Raw genomic sequence first — 23618 nt, 5'->3', positions numbered from 1 at the left:
CTACCCACACAAATGAGGTATCATTTTTATCGGGAGACTTGGGGGAACGCTGGGTGGAAGGAAATTTGTGGCTCCTCTCAGATTCCAGAACTTTCTGCCACAGAAATGTGAGGAACATGTGTTTTTTTAGCCAAACTTTGAGGTTTGCAAAGGATTCTGGGTAACAGAACCTGGTCCGAGCCCCGCAAGTCACCCCTCCTTGGATTCCCCTCGGTCTCTAGTTTTCAGAAATGCACAGGTTCGGTAGGTTTCCTTAGGTGCCGGCTGAGCTAGAGGCCAAAATCTACAGGTAGGCACTTCGCAAAAAACACCTCTGTTTTCTTTCAAAAATTTGGATGTGTCCACGTTGCGCTTTGGGGCGTTTCCTGTCGCGGGCGCTAGGCCTACCCACACAAGTGAGGTATCATTTTTATCGGGAGACTTGGGGGAACGCTGGGTGGAAGGAAATTTGTGGCTCCTCTCAGATTCCAGAACTTTCTGCCACAGAAATGTGAGGAACATGTGTTTTTTTTAGCCAAACTTTGAGGTTTGCAAAGGATTCTAGGTAACAGAACCTGGTCCGAGCCCCGCAAGTCACTGGGTGGAAGGAAATTTGTGGCTCCTCTCAGATTCCAGAACTTTCTGCCACACAAATGTGAGGAACATGTGTTTTTGTAGCCAAATTTTGAGGTTTGCAAAGGATTCTGGGTAACAGAACCTCGTCCGAGCCCCGCAAGTCACCCCTCCTTGGATTCCCCTAGGTCTCTAGTTTTCAGAAATGCACAGGTATGGTAGGTTTCCCTAGGTGCCGGCTGAGCTAGAGGCCAAAATCTACAGGTAGGCACTTCGCAAAAAACACCTCCTGTTTCTTTCAAAAATTTGGATGTGTCCACGTTGCGCTTTGGGGCGTTTCCTGTCGCGGGCTCTAGGCCTACCCACACAAGTGAGGTATCATTTTTATCGGGAGACTTGGGGGAACGCTGGGTGGAAGGAAATTTGTGGCTCCTCTCAGATTGCAGAACTTTCTCCCACAGAAATGTGAGGAACATGGTTTTTTTTAGCCAAATTTTGAGGTTTGCAAAGGATTCTGGGTAACAGAACCTGGTCCGAGCCCAACAAGTCACCCCATCTTGGATTCCCCTAGGTCTCTAGTTTTAAAAAATGCACAGTGTTGGTAGGTTTCCCTAGGTGACGGCTGAGCTACAGGCCAAAATCCACAGGTAGGCACTGTTTTCTTTCAAAAAATGGGATGTGTCCACGTTGCGCTTTGGGGCATTTCCTGTCGCGGGCGCTAGGCCTACCCACACAAGTGAGGTATCATTTCTATCGGGAGACTTGGGGGAACGCTGGGTGGAAGGAAATTTGTGGCTCCTCTCAGATTCCAGAACTTTCTGCCACACAAATGTGAGGAACATGTGTTTTTGTAGCCAAATTGTGAGGTTTGCAAAGGATTCTGGGTAACAGAACCTCGTCCGAGCCCCGCAAGTCACCCCTCCTTGGATTCCCCTAGGTCTCTAGTTTTCAGAAATGCACAGGTATGGTAGGTTTCCCTAGGTGCCGGCTGAGCTAGAGGCCAAAATCTACAGGTAGGCACTTCGCAAAAAACACCTCCTGTTTTCTTTAAAAAATTTGGATGTGTCCACGTTGTGCTTTGGGGCGTTTCCTGTCGCGGGCTCTAGGCCTACCCACACAAGTGAGGTATCATTTTTATCGGGAGACTTGGGGGAACGCTGGGTGGAAGGAAATTTGTGGCTCCTCTCAGATTCCAGAACTTCCTGCCACCGAAATGTGAGGAACATGTGTTTTTTTAGCCAAATTTTGAGGTTTGCAAAGGATTCTGGGTAACAGAACCTGGTCCGAGCCCAACAAGTCACCCCATCTTGGATTCCCCTAGGTCTCTAGTTTTAAAAAATGCACAGTGTTGGTAGGTTTCCCTAGGTGCCGGCTGAGCTAGAGGCCAAAATCTACAGGTAGGCACTTCGCAAAAAACATCTCTGTTTTCTTTCAGAAATTTGGATGTGTCCAGGTTGCGCTTTGGGGCGTTTCCTGTCGCGGGCGCTAGGCCTACCCACACAAGTGAGGTATCATTTTTATCGGGAGACTTGGGGGAACGCTGGGTGGAAGGAAGTTTGTGGCTCCTCTCAGATTCCAGAACTTTCTGCCACAGAAATGTGAGGAAAATTTGTTTTTTTAGCCACATTTTGAAGGTTTGCAAAGGATTCTGGGTAACAGAACCTGGTCCGAGCCCCGCAAGTCACCCCTCCTTCGATTCCCCTAGGTCTCTAGTTTTCAGAAATGCACAGGTTTGGTAGGTTTCCCTAGGTGCCGGCTGAGCTAGAGGCCAAAATCTACAGGTAGGCACTTCGCAAAAAACACCTCCTGTTTTCTTTCAAAAATTTGGATGTGTCCACGTTGCGCTTTGGGGCGTTTCCTGTCGCGGGCTCTAGGCCTACCCACACAAGTGAGGTATCATTTTTATCGGGAGACTTGGGGGAACGCTGGGTGGAAGGAAATTTGTGGCTCCTCTCAGATTCCAGAACTTCCTGCCACAGAAATGTGAGGAACATGTGTTTTTTTTAGCCTATCTTTGAGGTTTGCAAAGGATTCTGGGTAACAGAACCTGGTCCGAGCCCCGCAAGTCACCCCTCCTTCGATTCCCCAAGGTCTCTAGTTTTCAGAAATGCACAGGTTTGGTAGGTTTCCCTAGGTGCCGGCTGAGCTACAGGCCAAAATCTACAGGTAGGCACTTCGCAAAAAACACCTCTGTTTTCTTTCAAAAATTTGGATGTGTCCACGTTGTGCTTTGGGGCGTTTCCTGTCGCGGCCGCTAGGCCTGCCCACACAAGTGAGGTATCATTTTTATCGGGAGACTTGGGGGAATGCTGGGTGGAAGGAAATTTGTGGCTCCTCTCAGATTGCAGAACTTTCTGCCACAGAAATGTGAGGAACATGTGTTTTTTTATCCAAATTTTGAGGTTTGCAAAGGATTCTGGGTAACAGAACCTGGTCCGAGCCCAGCAAGTCACCCCTCCTTGGATTCCCCTAGGTCTCTAGTTTTCAGAAATGCACAGGTTTGGTAGGTTTCCCTAGGTGCAGGCTGAGCTAGAGGCCAAAATCTACAGGTAGGCACTTCGCAAAAAACACCTCTGTTTTCTTTCAAAAATTTGGATGTGTCCACGTTGTGCTTTGGGGCGTTTCCTGTCGCGGGCGCTAGGCCTACCCACACAAGTGAGGTATCATTTTTATCGGGAGACTTGGGGGAACGCTGGGTGGAAGGAAATTTGTGGCTCCTCTCAGATTCCAGAACTTTCTGCCACAGAAATGTGAGGAAAATGTGTTTTTTTAGCCACATTTTGAGGTTTGCAAAGGATTCTGGGTAACAGAACCTGGTCCGAGCCCCGCAAGTCACCCCTCCTTCGATTCCCCTAGGTTTCTAGTTTTCAGAAATGCACAGGTTTGGTAGGTTTCCCTAGGTGCCGGCTGAGCTAGAGGCCAAAATCTACAGGTAGGCACTTCGCAAAAAGCACCTCTTGTTTTCTTTCAAAAATTTGGATGTGTCCACGTTGCTCTTTGGGGCGTTTCCTGTGGCGGGCGCTAGGCCTACCCACACAAGTGAGGTATCATTTTTATCGGGAGACTTGGGGGAACGCTGGGTGGAAGGAAATTTGTGGCTCCTCTCAGATTCCAGTACTTTCTGCCACAGAAATGTGAGGAAAATGTTTTTTTTTAGCCACATTTTGAGGTTTGCAAAGGATTCTGGGTAACAGAACCTGGTCCGAGCCCCGCAAGTCACCCCTCCTTCGATTCCCCTAGGTCTCTAGTTTTCAGAAATGCACAAGTTTGGTAGGTTTCCCTAGGTGCCGGCTGAGCTAGAGGCCAAAATCTACAGGTAGGCACTTCGCAAAAAACACCTCTGTTTTCTTTCAAAAATTTGGATGTGTCCACGTTGTGCTTTGGGGCGTTTCCTGTCGCGGGCGCTAGGCCTGCCCACACAAGTGAGGTATCATTTTTATCGGGAGACTTGGGGGAATGCTGGGTGGAAGGAAATTTGTGGCTCCTCTCAGATTCCAGAACTTTCTGCCACAGAAATGTGAGGAACATGTGTTTTTTTAGCCAAATTTTGAGGTTTGCAAAGGATTCTAGGTAACAGAACCTGGTCCGAGCCCCGCAAGTCACCCCTCCTTCGATTCCCTTAGGTCTCTAGTTTTCAGAAATGCACAGGTTTGGTAGGTTTTCCTAGGTGCCGGCTGAGCTAGAGGCCAAAATCTACAGGTAGGCACTTCGCAAAAAACAACTCCTGTTTTCTTTCAAAAATTTGGATGTGTCCACGTTGCGCTTTGGGGCGTTTCCTGTCGCGGGCGCTAGGCCTACCCACACAAGTGAGGTATCATTTTTATCGGGAGACTTGGGGGAACGCTGGGTGGAAGGAAATTTGTGGCTCCACTCAGATTCCAGAACTTTCTGCCACAGATATGTGAGGAACATGTGTTTTTTTAGCCAAATTTTGAGGTTTGCAAAGGATTCTGGGTAACAGAACCTGGTCCGAGCCCAACAAGTCACCCCATCTTGGATTCCCCTAGGTCTCTAGTTTTAAAAAATGCACAGTGTTGGTAGGTTTCCCTAGGTGACGGCTGAGCTACAGGCCAAAATCCACAGGTAGGCACTGTTTTCTTTCAAAAAATGGGATGTGTCCACGTTGCGCTTTGGGGCATTTCCTGTCGCGGGCGCTAGGCCTACCCACACAAGTGAGGTATCATTTCTATCGGGAGACTTGGGGGAACGCTGGGTGGAAGGAAATTTGTGGCTCCTCTCAGATTCCAGAACTTTCTGCCACACAAATGTGAGGAACATGTGTTTTTGTAGCCAAATTTTGAGTTTTGCAAAGGATTCTGGGTAACAGAACCTCGTCCGAGCCCCGCAAGTCACCCCTCCTTGGATTCCCCTAGGTCTCTAGTTTTCAGAAATGCACAGGTATGGTAGGTTTCCCTAGGTGCCGGCTGAGCTAGAGGCCAAAATCTACAGGTAGGCACTTCGCAAAAAACACCTCCTGTTTCTTTCAAAAATTTGGATGTGTCCACGTTGCGCTTTGGGGCGTTTCCTGTCGCGGGCTCTAGGCCTACCCACACAAGTGAGGTATCATTTTTATCGGGAGACTTGGGGGAACGCTGGGTGGAAGGAAATTTGTGGCTCCTCTCAGATTGCAGAATTTTCTGCCACAGAAATGTGAGGAACATGTGTTTTTTTAGCCAAATTTTGAGGTTTGCAAAGGATTCTGGGTAACAGAACCTGGTCCGAGCCCAACAAGTCACCCCATCTTGGATTCCCCTAGGTCTCTAGTTTTAAAAAATGCACAGTGTTGGTAGGTTTCCCTAGGTGCCGGCTGAGCTAGAGGCCAAAATCTACAGGTAGGCACTTCGCAAAAAACATCTCTGTTTTCTTTCAGAAATTTGGATGTGTCCAGGTTGCGCTTTGGGGCGTTTCCTGTCGCGGGCGCTAGGCCTACCCACACAAGTGAGGTATCATTTTTATCGGGAGACTTGGGGGAACGCTGGGTGGAAGGAAGTTTGTGGCTCCTCTCAGATTCCAGAACTTTCTGCCACAGAAATGTGAGGAAAATTTGTTTTTTTAGCCACATTTTGAAGGTTTGCAAAGGATTCTGGGTAACAGAACCTGGTCCGAGCCCCGCAAGTCACCCCTCCTTCGATTCCCCTAGGTCTCTAGTTTTCAGAAATGCACAGGTTTGGTAGGTTTCCCTAGGTGCCGGCTGAGCTAGAGGCCAAAATCTACAGGTAGGCACTTCGCAAAAAACACCTCCTGTTTTCTTTCAAAAATTTGGATGTGTCCACGTTGCGCTTTGGGGCGTTTCCTGTCGCGGGTGCTAGGCCTACCCACACAAGTGAGGTATCATTTTTATCGGGAGACTTGGGGGAACGCTGGGTGGAAGGAAATTTGTGGCTCCTCTCAGATTCCAGAACTTCCTGCCACAGAAATGTGAGGAACATGTGTTTTTTTTAGCCTATCTTTGAGGTTTGCAAAGTATTCTGGGTAACAGAACCTGGTCCGAGCCCCGCAAGTCACCCCTCCTTCGATTCCCCTAGGTCTCTAGTTTTCAGAAATGCACAGGTTTGGTAGGTTTCCCTAGGTGCCGGCTGAGCTAGAGGCCAAAATCTACAGGTAGGCACTTCGCAAAAAGCACCTCTTGTTTTCTTTCAAAAATGTGGATGTGGCCACGTTGCGCTTTGGGGAGTTTCCTGTCGCGGGCGCTAGGCCTACCCACACAAGTGAGGTATCATTTTTATTGGGAGACTTGGGGGAACGCTGGGTGGAAGGAAATTTGTGGCTCCTCTCAGATTCCAGAACTTTCTGCCACAGAAATGTGAGGAACATGTGTTTTTTTTAACCTATCTTTGAGGTTTGCAAAGGATTCTGGGTAACAGAACCTGGTCCGAGCCCCGCAAGTCACCCCTCCTTCGATTCCCCTAGGTCTCTAGTTTTCAGAAATGCACAGGTTTTGTAGGTTTCCCTAGGTGCCGGCTGAGCTAGAGGCCAAAATCTACAGGTAGGCACTTCGCAAAAAACACCTTTGTTTTCTTTCAAAAATTTGGATGTGTCCACGTTGTGCTTTGGGGCGTTTCCTGTCGCGGGCGCTAGGCCTGCCCACACAAGTGAGGTATCATTTTTATCGGGAGACTTGGGGGAATGCTGGGTGGAAGGAAATTTGTGGCTCCTCTCAGATTCCAGTACTTTCTGCCACAGAAATGTGAGGAAAATGTTTTTTTTTAGCCACATTTTGAGGTTTGCAAAGGATTCTGGGTAACAGAACCTGGTCCGAGCCCCGCAAGTCACCCCTCCTTCGATTCCCTTAGGTCTCTAGTTTTCAGAAATGCACAGGTTTGGTAGGTTTTCCTAGGTGCTGGCTGAGCTAGAGGCCAAAATCTACAGGTAGGCACTTCGCAAAAAACACCTCCTGTTTTCTTTCAAAAATTTGGATGTGTCCACGTTGCGCTTTGGGGCGTTTCCTGTCGCGGGCGCTAGGCCTACCCACACAAGTGAGGTATCATTTTTATCGGGAGACTTGGGGGAACGCTGGGTGGAAGGAAATTTGTGGCTCCACTCAGATTCCAGAACTTTCTGCCACAGAAATGTGAGGAACATGTGTTTTTTTAGCCAAATTTTGAGGTTTGCAAAGGATTCTGGGTAACAGAACCTGGTCCGAGCCCAACAAGTCACCCCATCTTGGATTCCCCTAGGTCTCTAGTTTTAAAAAATGCACAGTGTTGGTAGGTTTCCCTAGGTGACGGCTGAGCTACAGGCCAAAATCCACAGGTAGGCACTGTTTTCTTTCAAAAAATGGGATGTGTCCACGTTGCGCTTTGGGGCATTTCCTGTCGCGGGCGCTAGGCCTACCCACACAAGTGAGGTATCATTTCTATCGGGAGACTTGGGGGAACGCTGGGTGGAAGGAAATGTGTGGCTCCTCTCAGATTCCAGAACTTTCTGCCACACAAATGTGAGGAACATGTGTTTTTGTAGCCAAATTTTGAGGTTTGCAAAGGATTCTGGGTAACAGAACCTCGTCCGAGCCCCGCAAGTCACCCCTCCTTGGATTCCCCTAGGTCTCTAGTTTTCAGAAATGCACAGGTATGGTAGGTTTCCCTAGGTGCCGGCTGAGCTAGAGGCCAAAATCTACAGGTAGGCACTTCGCAAAAAACACCTCCTGTTTCTTTCAAAAATTTGGATGTGTCCACGTTGCGCTTTGGGGCGTTTCCTGTCGCGGGCTCTAGGCCTACCCACACAAGTGAGGTATCATTTTTATCGGGAGACTTGGGGGAACGCTGGGTGGAAGGAAATTTGTGGCTCCTCTCAGATTGCAGAACTTTCTGCCACAGAAATGTGAGGAACATGGTTTTTTTTAGCCAAATTTTGAGGTTTGCAAAGGATTCTGGGTAACAGAACCTGGTCCGAGCCCAACAAGTCACCCCATCTTGGATTCCCCTAGGTCTCTAGTTTTAAAAAATGCACAGTGTTGGTAGGTTTCCCTAGGTGACGGCTGAGCTACAGGCCAAAATCCACAGGTAGGCACTGTTTTCTTTCAAAAAATGGGATGTGTCCACGTTGTGCTTTGGGGCATTTCCTGTTGCGGGCGCTAGGCCTACCCACACAAGTGAGGTATCATTTCTATCGGGAGACTTGGGGGAACGCTGGGTGGAAGGAAATTTGTGGCTCCTCTCAGATTCCAGAACTTTCTGCCACACAAATGTGAGGAACAGGTGTTTTTGTAGCCAAATTTTGAGGTTTGCAAAGGATTCTGGGTAACAGAACCTCGTCCGAGCCCCGCAAGTCACCCCTCCTTGGATTCCCCTAGGTCTCTAGTTTTCAGAAATGCACAGGTATGGTAGGTTTCCCTAGGTGCCGGCTGAGCTAGAGGCCAAAATCTACAGGTAGGCACTTCGCAAAAAACACCTCCTGTTTTCTTTCAAAAATTTGGATGTGTCCACGTTGCGCTTTGGGGCGTTTCCTGTCGCGGGCTCTAGGCCTACCCACACAAGTGAGGTATCATTTTTATCGGGAGACTTGGGGGAACGCTGGGTGGAAGGAAATTTATGGCTCCTCTCAGATTGCAGAACTTTCTGCCACAGAAATGTGAGGAACATGTGTTTTTTTAGCCAAATTTTGAGGTTTGCAAAGGATTCTGGGTAACAGAACCTAGTCCGAGCCCCGCAAGTCACCCCTCCTTGGATTCCCTAGGTCTCTAGTTTTCAGAAATGCACAGGTTCGGTAGGTTTCCCTAGGTGCCGGCTGAGCTAGAGGCCAAAATCTACAGGTAGGCACTTCGCAAAAAACATCTCTGTTTTCTTTCAGAAATTTGGATGTGTCCAGGTTGCGCTTTGGGGCATTTCCTGTCGCGGGCGCTAGGCCTACCCACACAAGTGAGGTATCATTTTTATCGGGAGACTTGGGGGAACGCTGGGTGGAAGGAAATTTGTGGCTCCTCTCAGATTCCAGAACTTCCTGCCACAGAAATGTGAGGAACATGTGTTTTTTTTAGCCTATCTTTGAGGTTTGCAAAGGATTCTGGGTAACAGAACCTGGTCCGAGCCCCGCAAGTCACCCCTCCTTCGATTCCCCTAGGTCTCTAGTTTTCAGAAATGCACAGGTTTGGTAGGTTTCCCTAGGTGCCGGCTGAGCTAGAGGCCAAAATCTACAGGTAGGCACTTCGCAAAAAACACCTTTGTTTTCTTTCAAAAATTTGGATGTGTCCACGTTGTGGTTTGGGGCGTTTCCTGTCGCGGGCGCTAGGCCTGCCCACACAAGTGAGGTATCATTTTTATCGGGAGACTTGGGGGAATGCTGGGTGGAAGGAAATCTGTGGCTCCTCTCAGATTGCAGCACTTTCTGCCATAGAAATGTGAGGAACATGTGTTTTTATTATCCAAATTTTGAGGTTTGCAAAGGATTCTGGGTAACAGAACCTGGTCCGAGCCCAGCAAGTCACCCCTCCTTGGATTCCCCTACGTCTCTAGTTTTCAGAAATGCACAGGTTTGGTAGGTTTCCCTAGGTGCAGGCTGAGCTAGAGGCCAAAATTTACAGGTAGGCACTTCGCAAAAAACACCTCTGTTTTCTTTCAAAAATTTGGATGTGTCCACGTTGTGCTTTGGGGCGTTTCCTGTCGCGGGCGCTAGGCCTACCCACACAAGTGAGATATCATTTTTATCGGGAGACTTGGGGGAACGCTGGGTGGAAGGAAATTTGTGGCTCCTCTCAGATTCCAGAACTTTCTGCCACAGAAATGTGAGGAAAATGTGTTTTTTTAGCCACATTTTGAGGTTTGCAAAGGATTCTGGGTAACAGAACCTGGTCCGAGCCCCGCAAGTCACCCCTCCTTCGATTCCCCTAGGTCTCTAGTTTTCAGAAATGCACAGGTTTGGTAGGTTTCCCTAGGTGCCGGCTGAGCTAGAGGCCAAAATCTACAGGTAGGCACTTCGCAAAAAAGCACCTCTTGTTTTCTTTCAAAAATTTGGATGTGTCCACGTTGCTCTTTGGGGCATTTCCTGTGGCGGGCGCTAGGCCTACCCACACAAGTGAGGTATCATTTTTATCGGGAGACTTGGGGGAACGCTGGGTGGAAGGAAATTTGTGGCTCCTCTCAGATTCCAGTACTTTCTGCCACAGAAATGTGAGGAAAATGTTTTTTTTTAGCCACATTTTGAGGTTTGCAAAGGATTCTGGGTGACAGAACCTGGTCCGAGCCCAACAAGTCACCCCATCTTGGATTCCCCTAGGTCTCTAGTTTTAAAAAATGCACAGTGTTGGTAGGTTTCCCTAGGTGACGGCTGAGCTACAGGCCAAAATCCACAGGTAGGCACTGTTTTCTTTAAAAAAATGGGATGTGTCCACGTTGCGCTTTGGGGCATTTCCTGTCGCGGGCGCTAGGCCTACCCACACAAGTGAGGTATCATTTCTATCGGGAGACTTGGGGGAACGCTGGGTGGAAGGAAATTTGTGGCTCCTCTCAGATTCCAGAACTTTCTGCCACACAAATGTGAGGAACATGTGTTTTTGTAGCCAAATTTTGAGGTTTGCAAAGGATTCTGGGTAACAGAACCTCGTCCGAGCCCCGCAAGTCACCCCTCCTTGGATTCCCCTAGGTCTCTAGTTTTCAGAAATGCACAGGTATGGTAGGTTTCCCTAGGTGCCGGCTGAGCTAGAGGCCAAAATCTACAGGTAGGCACTTCGCAAAAAACACCTCCTGTTTCTTTCAAAAATTTGGATGTGTCCACGTTGCGCTTTGGGGCGTTTCCTGTCGCGGGCTCTAGGCCTACCCACACAAGTGAGGTATCATTTTTATCGGGAGACTTGGGGGAACGCTGGGTGGAAGGAAATTTGTGGCTCCTCTCAGAGTGCAGAACTTTCTGCCACAGAAATGTGAGGAACATGTGTTTTTTTAGCCAAATTTTGAGGTTTGCAAAGGATTCTGGGTAACAGAACCTGGTCCGAGCCCAACAAGTCACCCCATCTTGGATTCCCCTAGGTCTCTAGTTTTCAGAAATGCACAGGTTCGGTAGGTTTCCCTAGGTGCCGGCTGAGCTAGAGGCCAAAATCTACAGGTAGGCACTTCGCAAAAAACATCTCTGTTTTCTTTCAGAAATTTGGATGTGTCCAGGTTGCGCTTTGGGGCGTTTCCTGTCGCGGGCGCTAGGCCTACCCACACAAGTGAGGTATCATTTTTATCGGGAGACTTGGGGGAACGCTGGGTGGAAGGAAATTTGTGGCTCCTCTCAGATTCCAGAACTTCCTGCCACAGAAATGTGAGGAACATGTGTTTTTTTTAGCCTATCTTTTAGGTTTGCAAAGGATTCTGGGTAACAGAACCTGGTCCGAGCCCCGCAAGTCACCCCTCCTTCGATTCCCCTAGGTCTCTAGTTTTCAGAAATGCACAGGTTTGGTAGGTTTCCCTAGGTGCCGGCTGAGCTAGAGGCCAAAATCTACAGGTAGGCACTTCGCAAAAAACACCTTTGTTTTCTTTCAAAAATTTGGATGTGTCCACGTTGTGCTTTGGGGCGTTTCCTGTCGCGGGCGCTAGGCCTGCCCACACAAGTGAGGTATCATTTTTATCGGGAGACTTGGGGGAATGCTGGGTGGAAGGAAATCTGTGGCTCCTCTCAGATTGCAGCACTTTCTGCCATAGAAATGTGAGGAACATGTGTTTTTATTATCCAAATTTTGAGGTTTGCAAAGGATTCTGGGTAACAGAACCTGGTCCGAGCCCAGCAAGTCACCCCTCCTTGGATTCCCCTAGGTCTCTAGTTTTCAGAAATGCACAGGTTTGGTAGGTTTCCCTCGGTGCAGGCTGAGCTAGAGGCCAAAATTTACAGGTAGGCACTTCGCAAAAAACACCTCTGTTTTCTTTCAAAAATTTGGATGTGTCCACGTTGTGCTTTGGGGCGTTTCCTGTCGCGGGCGCTAGGCCTACCCACACAAGTGAGGTATCATTTTTATCGGGAGACTTGGGGGAACGCTGGGTGGAAGGAAATTTGTGGCTCCTCTCAGATTCCAGAACTTTCTGCCACAGAAATGTGAGGAAAATGTGTTTTTTTAGCCACATTTTGAGGTTTGCAAAGGATTCTGGTTAACAGAACCTGGTCCGAGCCCCGCAAGTCACCCCTCCTTCGATTCCCCTAGGTCTCTAGTTTTCAGAAATGCACAGGTTTGGTAGGTTTCCCTAGGTGCCGGCTGAGCTAGAGGCCAAAATCTACAGGTAGGCACTTCGCAAAAAAGCACCTCTTGTTTTCTTTCAAAAATTTGGATGTGTCCACGTTGCTCTTTGGGGCATTTCCTGTGGCGGGCGCTAGGCCTACCCACACAAGTGAGGTATCATTTTTATCGGGAGACTTGGGGGAACGCTGGGAGGAAGGAAATTTGTGGCTCCTCTCAGATTCCAGTACTTTCTGCCACAGAAATGTGAGGAAAATGTGTTTTTTTAGCCACATTTTGAGGTTTGCAAAGGATTCTGGGTGACAGAACCTGGTCCGAGCCCAACAAGTCACCCCATCTTGGATTCCCCTAGGTCTCTAGTTTTAAAAAATGCACAGTGTTGGTAGGTTTCCCTAGGTGACGGCTGAGCTACAGGCCAAAATCCACAGGTAGGCACTGTTTTCTTTCAAAAAATGGGATGTGTCCACGTTGCGCTTTGGGGCATTTCCTGTCGCGGGCGCTAGGCCTACCCACACAAGTGAGGTATCATTTCTATCGGGAGACTTGGGGGAACGCTGGGTGGAAGGAAATTTGTGGCTCCTCTCAGATTCCAGAACTTTCTGCCACACAAATGTGAGGAACATGTGTTTTTGTAGCCAAATTTTGAGGTTTGCAAAGGATTCTGGGTAACAGAACCTCGTCCGAGCCCCGCAAGTCACCCCTCCTTGGATTCCCCTAGGTCTCTAGTTTTCAGAAATGCACAGGTATGGTAGGTTTCCCTAGGTGCCGGCTGAGCTAGAGGCCAAAATCTACAGGTAGGCACTTCGCAAAAAACACCTCCTGTTTCTTTCAAAAATTTGGATGTGTCCACGTTGCGCTTTGGGGCGTTTCCTGTCGCGGGCTCTAGGCCTACCCACACAAGTGAGGTATCATTTTTATCGGGAGACTTGGGGGAACGCTGGGTGGAAGGAAATTTGTGGCTCCTCTCAGAGTGCAGAACTTTCTGCCACAGAAATGTGAGGAACATGTGTTTTTTTAGCCAAATTTTGAGGTTTGCAAAGGATTCTGGGTAACAGAACCTGGTCCGAGCCCAACAAGTCACCCCATCTTGGATTCCCCTAGGTCTCTAGTTTTAAAAAATGCACAGTGTTGGTAGGTTTCCCTAGGTGACGGCTGAGCTACAGGCCAAAATCCACAGGTAGGCACTGTTTTCTTTCAAAAAATGGGATGTGTCCACGTTGCGCTTTGGGGCATTTCCTGTCGCGGGCGCTAGGCCTACCCACACAAGTGAGGTATCATTTCTATCGGGAGACTTGGGGGAACGCTGGGTGGAAGGAAATTTGTGGCTCCTCTCAGATTCCAGAACTTTCTGCCACACAAATGTGAGGAACATGTGTTTTTGTAGCCAAATTTTGAGGTTTGCAAAGGATTCTGGGTAACAGAACCTCGTCCGAGCCCCGCAAGTCACCCCTCCTTGGATTCCCCTAGGTCTCTAGTTTTCAGAAATGCACAGGTATGGTAGGTTTCCCTAGGTGCCGGCTGAGCTAGAGGCCAAAATCTACAGGTAGGCACTTCGCAAAAAACACCTCCTGTTTTCTTTCAAAAATTTGGATGTGTCCACGTTGCGCTTTGGGGCGTTTCCTGTCGCGGGCTCTAGGCCTACCCACACAAGTGAGGTATCATTTTTATCGGGAGACTTGGGGGAACGCTGGGTGGAAGGAAATTTGTGGCTCCTCTCAGATTGCAGAACTTTCTGCCACAGAAATGTGAGGAACATGTGTTTTTTTAGCCAAATTTTGAGGTTTGCAAAGGATTCTGGGTAACAGAACCTAGTCCGAGCCCCGCAAGTCACCCCTCCTTGGATTCCCCTAGGTCTCTAGTTTTCAGAAATGCACAGGTTCGGTAGGTTTCCCTAGGTGCCGGCTGAGCTAGAGGCCAAAATCTACAGGTAGGCACTTCGCAAAAAACATCTCTGTTTTCTTTCAGAAATTTGGATGTGTCCAGGTTGCGCTTTGGGGCGTTTCCTGTCGCGGGCGCTAGGCCTACCCACACAAGTGAGGTATCATTTTTATCGGGAGACTTGGGGGAACGCTGGGTGGAAGGAAATTTGTGGCTCCTCTCAGATTCCAGAACTTTCTGCCACAGAAATGTGAGGAAAATTTGTTTTTTTAGCCACATTTTGAAGGTTTGCAAAGGATTCTGGGTAACAGAACCTGGTCCGAGCCCCGCAAGTCACCCCTCCTTCGATTCCCCTAGGTCTCTAGTTTTCAGAAATGCACAGGTTTGGTAGGTTTCCCTAGGTGCCGGCTGAGCTAGAGGCCAAAATCTACAGGTAGGCACTTCGCAAAAAACACCTCCTGTTTTCTTTCAAAAATTTGGATGTGTCCACGTTGCGCTTTGGGGCGTTTCCTGTCGCGGGCGCTAGGCCTACCCACACAAGTGAGGTATCATTTTTATCGGGAGACTTGGGGGAACGCTGGGTGGAAGGAAATTTGTGGCTCCTCTCAGATTCCAGAACTTCCTGCCACAGAAATGTGAGGAACATGTGTTTTTTTTAGCCTATCTTTGAGGTTTGCAAAGGATTCTGGGTAACAGAACCTGGTCCGAGCCCCGCAAGTCACCCCTCCTTCGATTCCCCTAGGACTCTAGTTTTCAGAAATGCACAGGTTTGGTAGGTTTCCCTAGGTGCCGGCTGAGCTAGAGGCCAAAATCTACAGGTAGGCACTTCGCAAAAAACACCTCTGTTTTCTTTCAAAAATTTGGATGTGTCCAAGTTGTGCTTTGGGGCGTTTCCTGTCGCGGGCGCTAGGCCTGCCCACACAAGTGAGGTATAATTTTTATCGGGAGACTTGGGGGAATGCTGGGTGGAAGGAAATGTGTGGCTCCTCTCAGATTGCAGAACTTTCTGCCACAGAAATGTGAGGAACATGTGTTTTTTTTATCCAAATTTTGAGGTTTGCAAAGGATTCTGGGTAACAGAACCTGGTCCGAGCCCAGCAAGTCACCCCTCCTTGGATTCCCCTAGGTCTCTAGTTTTCAGAAATGCACAGGTTTGGTAGGTTTTCCTAGGTGCCGGCTGAGCTAGAGGCCAAAATCTACAGGTAGGCACTTCGCAAAAAACACCTCCTGTTTTCTTTCAAAAATTTGGATGTGTCCACGTTGCGCTTTGGGGCGTTTCCTGTGGCGGGCGCTAGGCCTACCCACACAAGTGAGGTATCATTTTTATTGGGAGACTTGGGGGAACGCTGGGTGGAAGGAAATTTGTGGCTCCTCTCAGATTCCAGTACTTTCTGCCACAGAAATGTGAGGAAAATGTTTTTTTTTAGCCACATTTTGAGGTTTGCAAAGGATTCTGGGTAACAGAACCTGGTCCGAGCCCCGCAAGTCACCCCTCCTTCGATTCCCCTAGGTCTCTAGTTTTCAGAAATTCACAGGTTTGGTAGGTTTCCCTAGGTGCCGGCTGAGCTAGAGGCCAAAATCTACAGGTAGGCACTTCGCAAAAAACACCTACTGTTTTCTTTCAAAAATTTGGATGTGTCCACGTTGCGCTTTGGGGCGTTTCCTGTCGCGGGCGCTAGGCCTACCCACACAAGTGAGGTATCATTTTTATCGGGAGACTTGGGGGAACGCTGGGTGGAAGGAAATTTGTGGCTCCTCTCAGATTCCAGAACTTCCTGCCACAGAAATGTGAGGAACATGTGTTTTTTTTAGCCTATCTTTGAGGTTTGCAAAGGATTCTGGGTAACAGAACCTGGTCCGAGCCCCGCAAGTCACCCCTCCTTCGATTCCCCTAGGTCTCTAGTTTTCAGAAATGCACAGGTTTGGTAGGTTTCCCTAGGTGCCGGCTGAGCTAGAGGCCAAAATCTACAGGTAGGCACTTCGCAAAAAACACCTCCTGTTTTCTTTCAAAAATGTGGATGTGTCCACGTTGCGCTTTGGGGCGTTTCCTGTCGCGGGCGCTAGGCCTACCCACACAAGTGAGGTATCATTTTTATCGGGAGACTTGGGGGAACGCTGGGTGGAAGGAAATTTGTGGCTCCTCTCAGATTCCAGAACTTCCTGCCACAGAAATGTGAGGAACATGTGTTTTTTTTTGCCTATCTTTGAGGTTTGCAAAGGATTCTGGGTAACAGAACCTGGTCCGAGCCCCGCAAGTCACCCCTCCTTCGATTCCCCTAGGACTCTAGTTTTCAGAAATGCACAGGTTTGGTAGGTTTCCCTAGGTGCCGGCTGAGCTAGAGGCCAAAATCTACAGGTAGGCACTTCGCAAAAAACACCTCTGTTTTCTTTCAAAAATTTGGATGTGTCCAAGTTGTGCTTTGGGGCGTTTCCTGTCGCGGGCGCTAGGCCTGCCCACACAAGTGAGGTATAATTTTTATCGGGAGACTTGGGGGAATGCTGGGTGGAAGGAAATGTGTGGCTCTTCTCAGATTGCAGAACTTTCTGCCACAGAAATGTGAGGAACATGTGTTTTTTTAATCCAAATTTTGAGGTTTGCAAAGGATTCTGGGTAACAGAACCTGGTCCGAGCCCAGCAAGTCACCCCTCCTTGGATTCCCCTAGGTCTCTAGTTTTCAGAAATGCACAGGTTTGGTAGGTTTTCCTAGGTGCCGGCTGAGCTAGAGGCCAAAATCTACAGGTAGGCACTTCGCAAAAAACACCTCCTGTTTTCTTTCAAAAATTTGGATGTGTCCACGTTGCGCTTTGGGGCGTTTCCTGTGGCGGGCGCTAGGCCTACCCACACAAGTGAGGTATCATTTTTATCGGGAGACTTGGGGGAACGCTGGGTGGAAGGAAATTTGTGGCTCCTCTCAGATTCCAGTACTTTCTGCCACAGAAATGTGAGGAAAATGTTTTTTTTTAGCCACATTTTGAGGTTTGCAAAGGATTCTGGGTAACAGAACCTGGTCCGAGCCCCGCAAGTCACCCCTCCTTCGATTCCCCTAGGTCTCTAGTTTTCAGAAATGCACAGGTTTGGTAGGTTTCCCTAGGTGCCGGCTGAGCTAGAGGCCAAAATCTACAGGTAGGCACTTCGCAAAAAACACCTCTGTTTTCTTTCAAAAATTTGGATGTGTCCACGTTGTGCTTTGGGGCGTTTCCTGTCGCGGGCGCTAGGCCTGCCCACACAAGTGAGGTATCATTTTTATCGGGAGACTTGGGGGAATGCTGGGTGGAAGGAAATTTGTGGCTCCTCTCAGATTCCAGAACTTTCTGCCACAGAAATGTGAGGAACATGTGTTTTTTTAGCCAAATTTTGAGGTTTGCAAAGGATTCTAGGTAACAGAACCTGGTCTGAGCCCCGCAAGTCACCCCTCCTTCGATTCCCTTAGGTCTCTAGTTTTCAGAAATGCACAGGTTTGGTAGGTTTTCCTAGGTGCCGGCTGAGCTAGAGGCCAAAATCTACAGGTAGGCACTTCGCAAAAAACACCTCCTGTTTTCTTTCAAAAATTTGGATGTGTCCACGTTGCGCTTTGGGGCGTTTCCTGTCGCGGGCGCTAGGCCTACCCACACAAGTGAGGTATCATTTTTATCGGGAGACTTGGGGGAACGCTGGGTGGAAGGAAATTTGTGGCTCCACTCAGATTCCAGAACTTTCTGCCACAGAAATGTGAGGAACATGTGTTTTTTTAGCCAAACTTTGAGGTTTGCAAAGGATTCTGGGTAACAGAACCTGGTCCGAGCCCAACAAGTCACCCCATCTTGGATTCCCCTAGGTCTCTAGTTTTAAAAAATGCACAGTGTTGGTAGGTTTCCCTAGGTGACGGCTGAGCTACAGGCCAAAATCCACAGGTAGGCACTGTTTTCTTTCAAAAAATGGGATGTGTCCACGTTGCGCTTTGGGGCATTTCCTGTCGCGGGCGCTAGGCCTACCCACACAAGTGAGGTATCATTTCTATCGGGAGACTTGGGGGAACGCTGGGTGGAAGAAAATTTGTGGCTCCTCTCGGATTCCAGAACTTTCTGCCACACAAATGTGAGGAACATGTGTTTTTGTAGCCAAATTTTGAGGTTTGCAAAGGATTCTGGGTAACAGAACCTCGTCCGAGCCCCGCAAGTCACCCCTCCTTGGATTCCCCTAGGTCTCTAGTTTTCAGAAATGCACAGGTATGGTAGGTTTCCCTAGGTGCCGGCTGAGCTAGAGGCCAAAATCTACAGGTAGGCACTTCGCAAAAAACACCTCCTGTTTCTTTCAAAAATTTGGATGTGTCCACGTTGCGCTTTGGGGCGTTTCCTGTCGCGGGCGCTAGGCCTACCCACACAAGTGAGGTATCATTTTTATCGGGAGACTTGGGGGAACGCTGGGTGGAAGGAAATTTGTGGCTCCTCTCAGATTGCAGAACTTTCTGCCACAGAAATGTGAGGAACATGGTTTTTTTTAGCCAAATTTTGAGGTTTGCAAAGGATTCTGGGTAACAGAACCTGGTCCGAGCCCAACAAGTCACCCCATCTTGGATTCCCCTAGGTCTCTAGTTTTAAAAAATGCACAGTGTTGGTATGTTTCCCTAGGTGACGGCTGAGCTACAGGCCAAAATCCACAGGTAGGCACTGTTTTCTTTCAAAAAATGGGATGTGTCCACGTTGCGCTTTGGGGCATTTCCTGTCGCGGGCGCTAGGACTACCCACACAAGTGAGGTATCATTTCTATCGGGAGACTTGGGGGAACGCTGGGTGGAAGGAAATTTGTGGCTCCTCTCAGATTCCAGAACTTCCTGCCACAGAAATGTGAGGAACATGTGTTTTTTTTAGCCTATCTTTGAGGTTTGCAAAGGATTCTGGGTAACAGAACCTGGTCCGAGCCCCGCAAGTCACCCCTCCTTCGATTCCCCTAGGTCTCTAGTTTTCAGAAATGCACAGGTTTGGTAGGTTTCCCTAGGTGCCGGCTGAGCTAGAGGCCAAAATCTACAGGTAGGCACTTCGCAAAAAACACCTCCTGTTTTCTTTCAAAAATTTGGATGTGTCCACGTTGCGCTTTGGGGCGTTTCCTGTCGCGGGCGCTAGGCCTACCCACACAAGTGAGGTATCATTTTTATCGGGAGACTTGGGGGAACGCTGGGTGGAAGGAAATTTGTGGCTCCTCTCAGATTCCAGAACTTCCTGCCACAGAAATGTGAGGAACATGTGTTTTTTTTAGCCTATCTTTGAGGTTTGCAAAGGATTCTGGGTAACAGAACCTGGTCCGAGCCCCGCAAGTCACCCCTCCTTCGATTCCCCTAGGACTCTAGTTTTCAGAAATGCACAGGTTTGGTAGGTTTCCCTAGGTGCCGGCTGAGCTAGAGGCCAAAATCTACAGGTAGGCACTTCGCAAAAAACACCTCTGTTTTCTTTCAAAAATTTGGATGTGTCCAAGTTGTGCTTTGGGGCGTTTCCTGTCGCGGGCGCTAGGCCTGCCCACACAAGTGAGGTATAATTTTTATCGGGAGACTTGGGGGAATGCTGGGTGGAAGGAAATGTGTGGCTCCTCTCAGATTGCAGAACTTTCTGCCACAGAAATGTGAGGAACATGTGTTTTTTTTATCCAAATTTTGAGGTTTGCAAAGGATTCTGGGTAACAGAACCTGGTCCGAGCCCAGCAAGTCACCCCTCCTTGGATTCCCCTAGGTCTCTAGTTTTCAGAAATGCACAGGTTTGGTAGGTTTTCCTAGGTGCCGGCTGAGCTAGAGGCCAAAATCTACAGGTAGGCACTTCGCAAAAAACACATCCTGTTTTCTTTCAAAAATTTGGATGTGTCCACGTTGCGCTTTGGGGCGTTTCCTGTGGCGGGCGCTAGGCCTACCCACACAAGTGAGGTATCATTTTTATCGGGAGACTTGGGGGAACGCTGGGTGGAAGGAAATTTGTGGCTCCTCTCAGATTCCAGTACTTTCTGCCACAGAAATGTGAGGAAAATGTTTTTTTTTAGCCACATTTTGAGGTTTGCAAAGGATTCTGGGTAACAGAACCTGGTCCGAGCCCCGCAAGTCACCCCTCCTTCGATTCCCCTAGGTCTCTAGTTTTCAGAAATGCACAGGTTTGGTAGGTTTCCCTAGGTGCCGGCTGAGCTAGAGGCCAAAATCTACAGGTAGGCACTTCGCAAAAAACACCTCTGTTTTCTTTCAAAAATTTGGATGTGTCCACGTTGTGCTTTGGGGCGTTTCCTGTCGCGGGCGCTAGGCCTGCCCACACAAGTGAGGTATCATTTTTATCGGGAGACTTGGGGGAATGCTGGGTGGAAGGAAATTTGTGGCTCCTCTCAGATTCCAGAACTTTCTGCCACAGAAATGTGAGGAACATGTGTTTTTTTAGCCAAATTTTGAGGTTTGCAAAGGATTCTAGGTAACAGAACCTGGTCTGAGCCCCGCAAGTCACCCCTCCTTCGATTCCCTTAGGTCTCTAGTTTTCAGAAATGCACAGGTTTGGTAGGTTTTCCTAGGTGCCGGCTGAGCTAGAGGCCAAAATCTACAGGTAGGCACTTCGCAAAAAACACCTCCTGTTTTCTTTCAAAAATTTGGATGTGTCCACGTTGCGCTTTGGGGCGTTTCCTGTCGCGGGCGCTAGGCCTACCCACACAAGTGAGGTATCATTTTTATCGGGAGACTTGGGGGAACGCTGGGTGGAAGGAAATTTGTGGCTCCACTCAGATTCCAGAACTTTCTGCCACAGAAATGTGAGGAACATGTGTTTTTTTAGCCAAATTTTGAGGTTTGCAAAGGATTCTGGGTAACAGAACCTGGTCCGAGCCCAACAAGTCACCCCATCTTGGATTCCCCTAGGTCTCTAGTTTTAAAAAATGCACAGTGTTGGTAGGTTTCCCTAGGTGACGGCTGAGCTACAGGCCAAAATCCACAGGTAGGCACTGTTTTCTTTCAAAAAATGGGATGTGTCCACGTTGCGCTTTGGGGCATTTCCTGTCGCGGGCGCTAGGCCTACCCACACAAGTGAGGTATCATTTCTATCGGGAGACTTGGGGGAACGCTGGGTGGAAGAAAATTTGTGGCTCCTCTCAGATTCCAGAACTTTCTGCCACACAAATGTGAGGAACATGTGTTTTTGTAGCCAAATTTTGAGGTTTGCAAAGGATTCTGGGTAACAGAACCTCGTCCGAGCCCCGCCAGTCACCCCTCCTTGGATTCCCCTAGGTCTCTAGTTTTCAGAAATGCACAGGTATGGTAGGTTTCCCTAGGTGCCGGCTGAGCTAGAGGCCAAAATCTACAGGTAGGCACTTCGCAAAAAACACCTCCTGTTTCTTTCAAAAATTTGGATGTGTCCACGTTGCGCTTTGGGGCGTTTCCTGTCGCGGGCGCTAGGCCTACCCACACAAGTGAGGTATCATTTTTATCGGGAGACTTGGGGGAACGCTGGGTGGAAGGAAATTTGTGGCTCCTCTCAGATTGCAGAACTTTCTGCCACAGAAATGTGAGGAACATGGTTTTTTTTAGCCAAATTTTGAGGTTTGCAAAGGATTCTGGGTAACAGAACCTGGTCCGAGCCCAACAAGTCACCCCATCTTGGATTCCCCTAGGTCTCTAGTTTTAAAAAATGCACAGTGTTGGTAGGTTTCCCTAGGTGACGGCTGAGCTACAGGCCAAAATCCACAGGTAGGCACTGTTTTCTTTCAAAAAATGGGATGTGTCCACGTTGCGCTTTGGGGCATTTCCTGTCGCGGGCGCTAGGCCTACCCACACAATTGAGGTATCATTTCTATCGGGAGACTTGGGGGAACGCTGGGTGGAAGGAAATTTGTGGCTCCTCTCAGATTCCAGAACTTTCTGCCACACAAATGTAAGGAACATGTGTTTTTGTAGCCAAATTTTGAGGTTTGCAAAGGATTCTGGGTAACAGAACCTCGTCCGAGCCCCGCAAGTCACCCCTCCTTGGATTCCCCTAGGTCTCTAGTTTTCAGAAATGCACAGGTATGGTAGGTTTCCCTAGGTGCCGGCTGAGCTAGAGGCCAAAATCTACAGGTAGGCACTTCGCAAAAAACACCTCCTGTTTTCTTTCAAAAATTTGGATGTGTCCACGTTGCGCTTTGGGGCGTTTCCTGTCGCGGGCTCTAGGCCTACCCACACAAGTGAGGTATAATTTTTATCGGGAGACTTGGGGGAACGCTGGGTGGAAGGAAATTTGTGGCTCCTCTCAGATTGCAGAACTTTCTGCCACAGAAATGTGAGGAACATGTGTTTTTTTAGCCAAATTTTGAGGTTTGCAAAGGATTCTGGGTAACAGAACCTAGTCCGAGCCCCACAAGTCACCCCTCCTTGGATTCCCCTAGGTCTCTAGTTTTCAGAAATGCACAGGTTCGGTAGGATTCCCTAGGTGCCGGCTGAGCTAGAGGCCAAAATCTACAGGTAGGCACTTCGCAAAAAACATCTCTGTTTTCTTTCAGAAATTTGGATGTGTCCAGGTTGCGCTTTGGGGCGTTTCCTGTCGCGGGCGCTAGGCCTACCCACACAAGTGAGGTATCATTTTTATCGGGAGACTTGGGGGAACGCTGGGTGGAAGGAAATTTGTGGCTCCTCTCAGATTCCAGAACTTTCTGCCACAGAAATGTGAGGAAAATTTGTTTTTTTAGCCACATTTTGAAGGTTTGCAAAGGATTCTGGGTAACAGAACCTGGTCCGAGCCCCGCAAGTCACCCTTCCTTCGATTCCTCTAGGTCTCTAGTTTTCAGAAATGCACAGGTTTGGTAGGTTTCCCTAGGTGCCGGCTGAGCTAGAGGCCAAAATCTACAGGTAGGCACTTCACAAAAAACACCTCCTGTTTTCTTTTAAAAATTTGGATGTGTCCACGTTGCGCTTTGGGGCGTTTCCTGTCGCGGGCGCTAGGCCTACCCACACAAGTGAGGTATCATTTTTATCGGGAGACTTGGGGGAACGCTGGGTGGAAGGAAATTTGTGGCTCCTCTCAGATTCCAGTACTTTCTGCCACAGAAATGTGAGGAAAATGTTTTTTTTTAGCCACATTTTGAGGTTTGCAAAGGATTCTGGGTAACAGAACCTGGTCCGAGCCCCGCAAGTCACCCCTCCTTCGATTCCCCTAGGTCTCTAGTTTTCAGAAATGCACAGGTTTGGTAGGTTTCCCTAGGTGCCGGCTGAGCTAGAGGCCAAAATCTACAGGTAGGCACTTCGCAAAAAACACCTCTGTTTTCTTTCAAAAATTTGGATGTGTCCACGTTGTGCTTTGGGGCGTTTCCTGTCGCGGGCGCTAGGCCTGCCCACACAAGTGAGGTATCATTTTTATCGGGAGACTTGGGGGAATGCTGGGTGGAAGGAAATTTGTGGCTCCTCTCAGATTCCAGAACTTTCTGCCACAGAAATGTGAGGAACATGTGTTTTTTTAGCCAAATTTTGAGGTTTGCAAAGGATTCTAGGTAACAGAACCTGGTCTGAGCCCCGCAAGTCACCCCTCCTTCGATTCCCTTAGGTCTCTAGTTTTCAGAAATGCACAGGTTTGGTAGGTTTTCCTA

The sequence above is a fragment of the Pleurodeles waltl genome, chromosome 5 (assembly GCF_031143425.1).
Source record: "Pleurodeles waltl isolate 20211129_DDA chromosome 5, aPleWal1.hap1.20221129, whole genome shotgun sequence".
NCBI classification, from domain to species: domain Eukaryota; kingdom Metazoa; phylum Chordata; class Amphibia; order Caudata; family Salamandridae; genus Pleurodeles; species Pleurodeles waltl.
Note: the sequence above shows the minus strand (reverse complement) of the source record.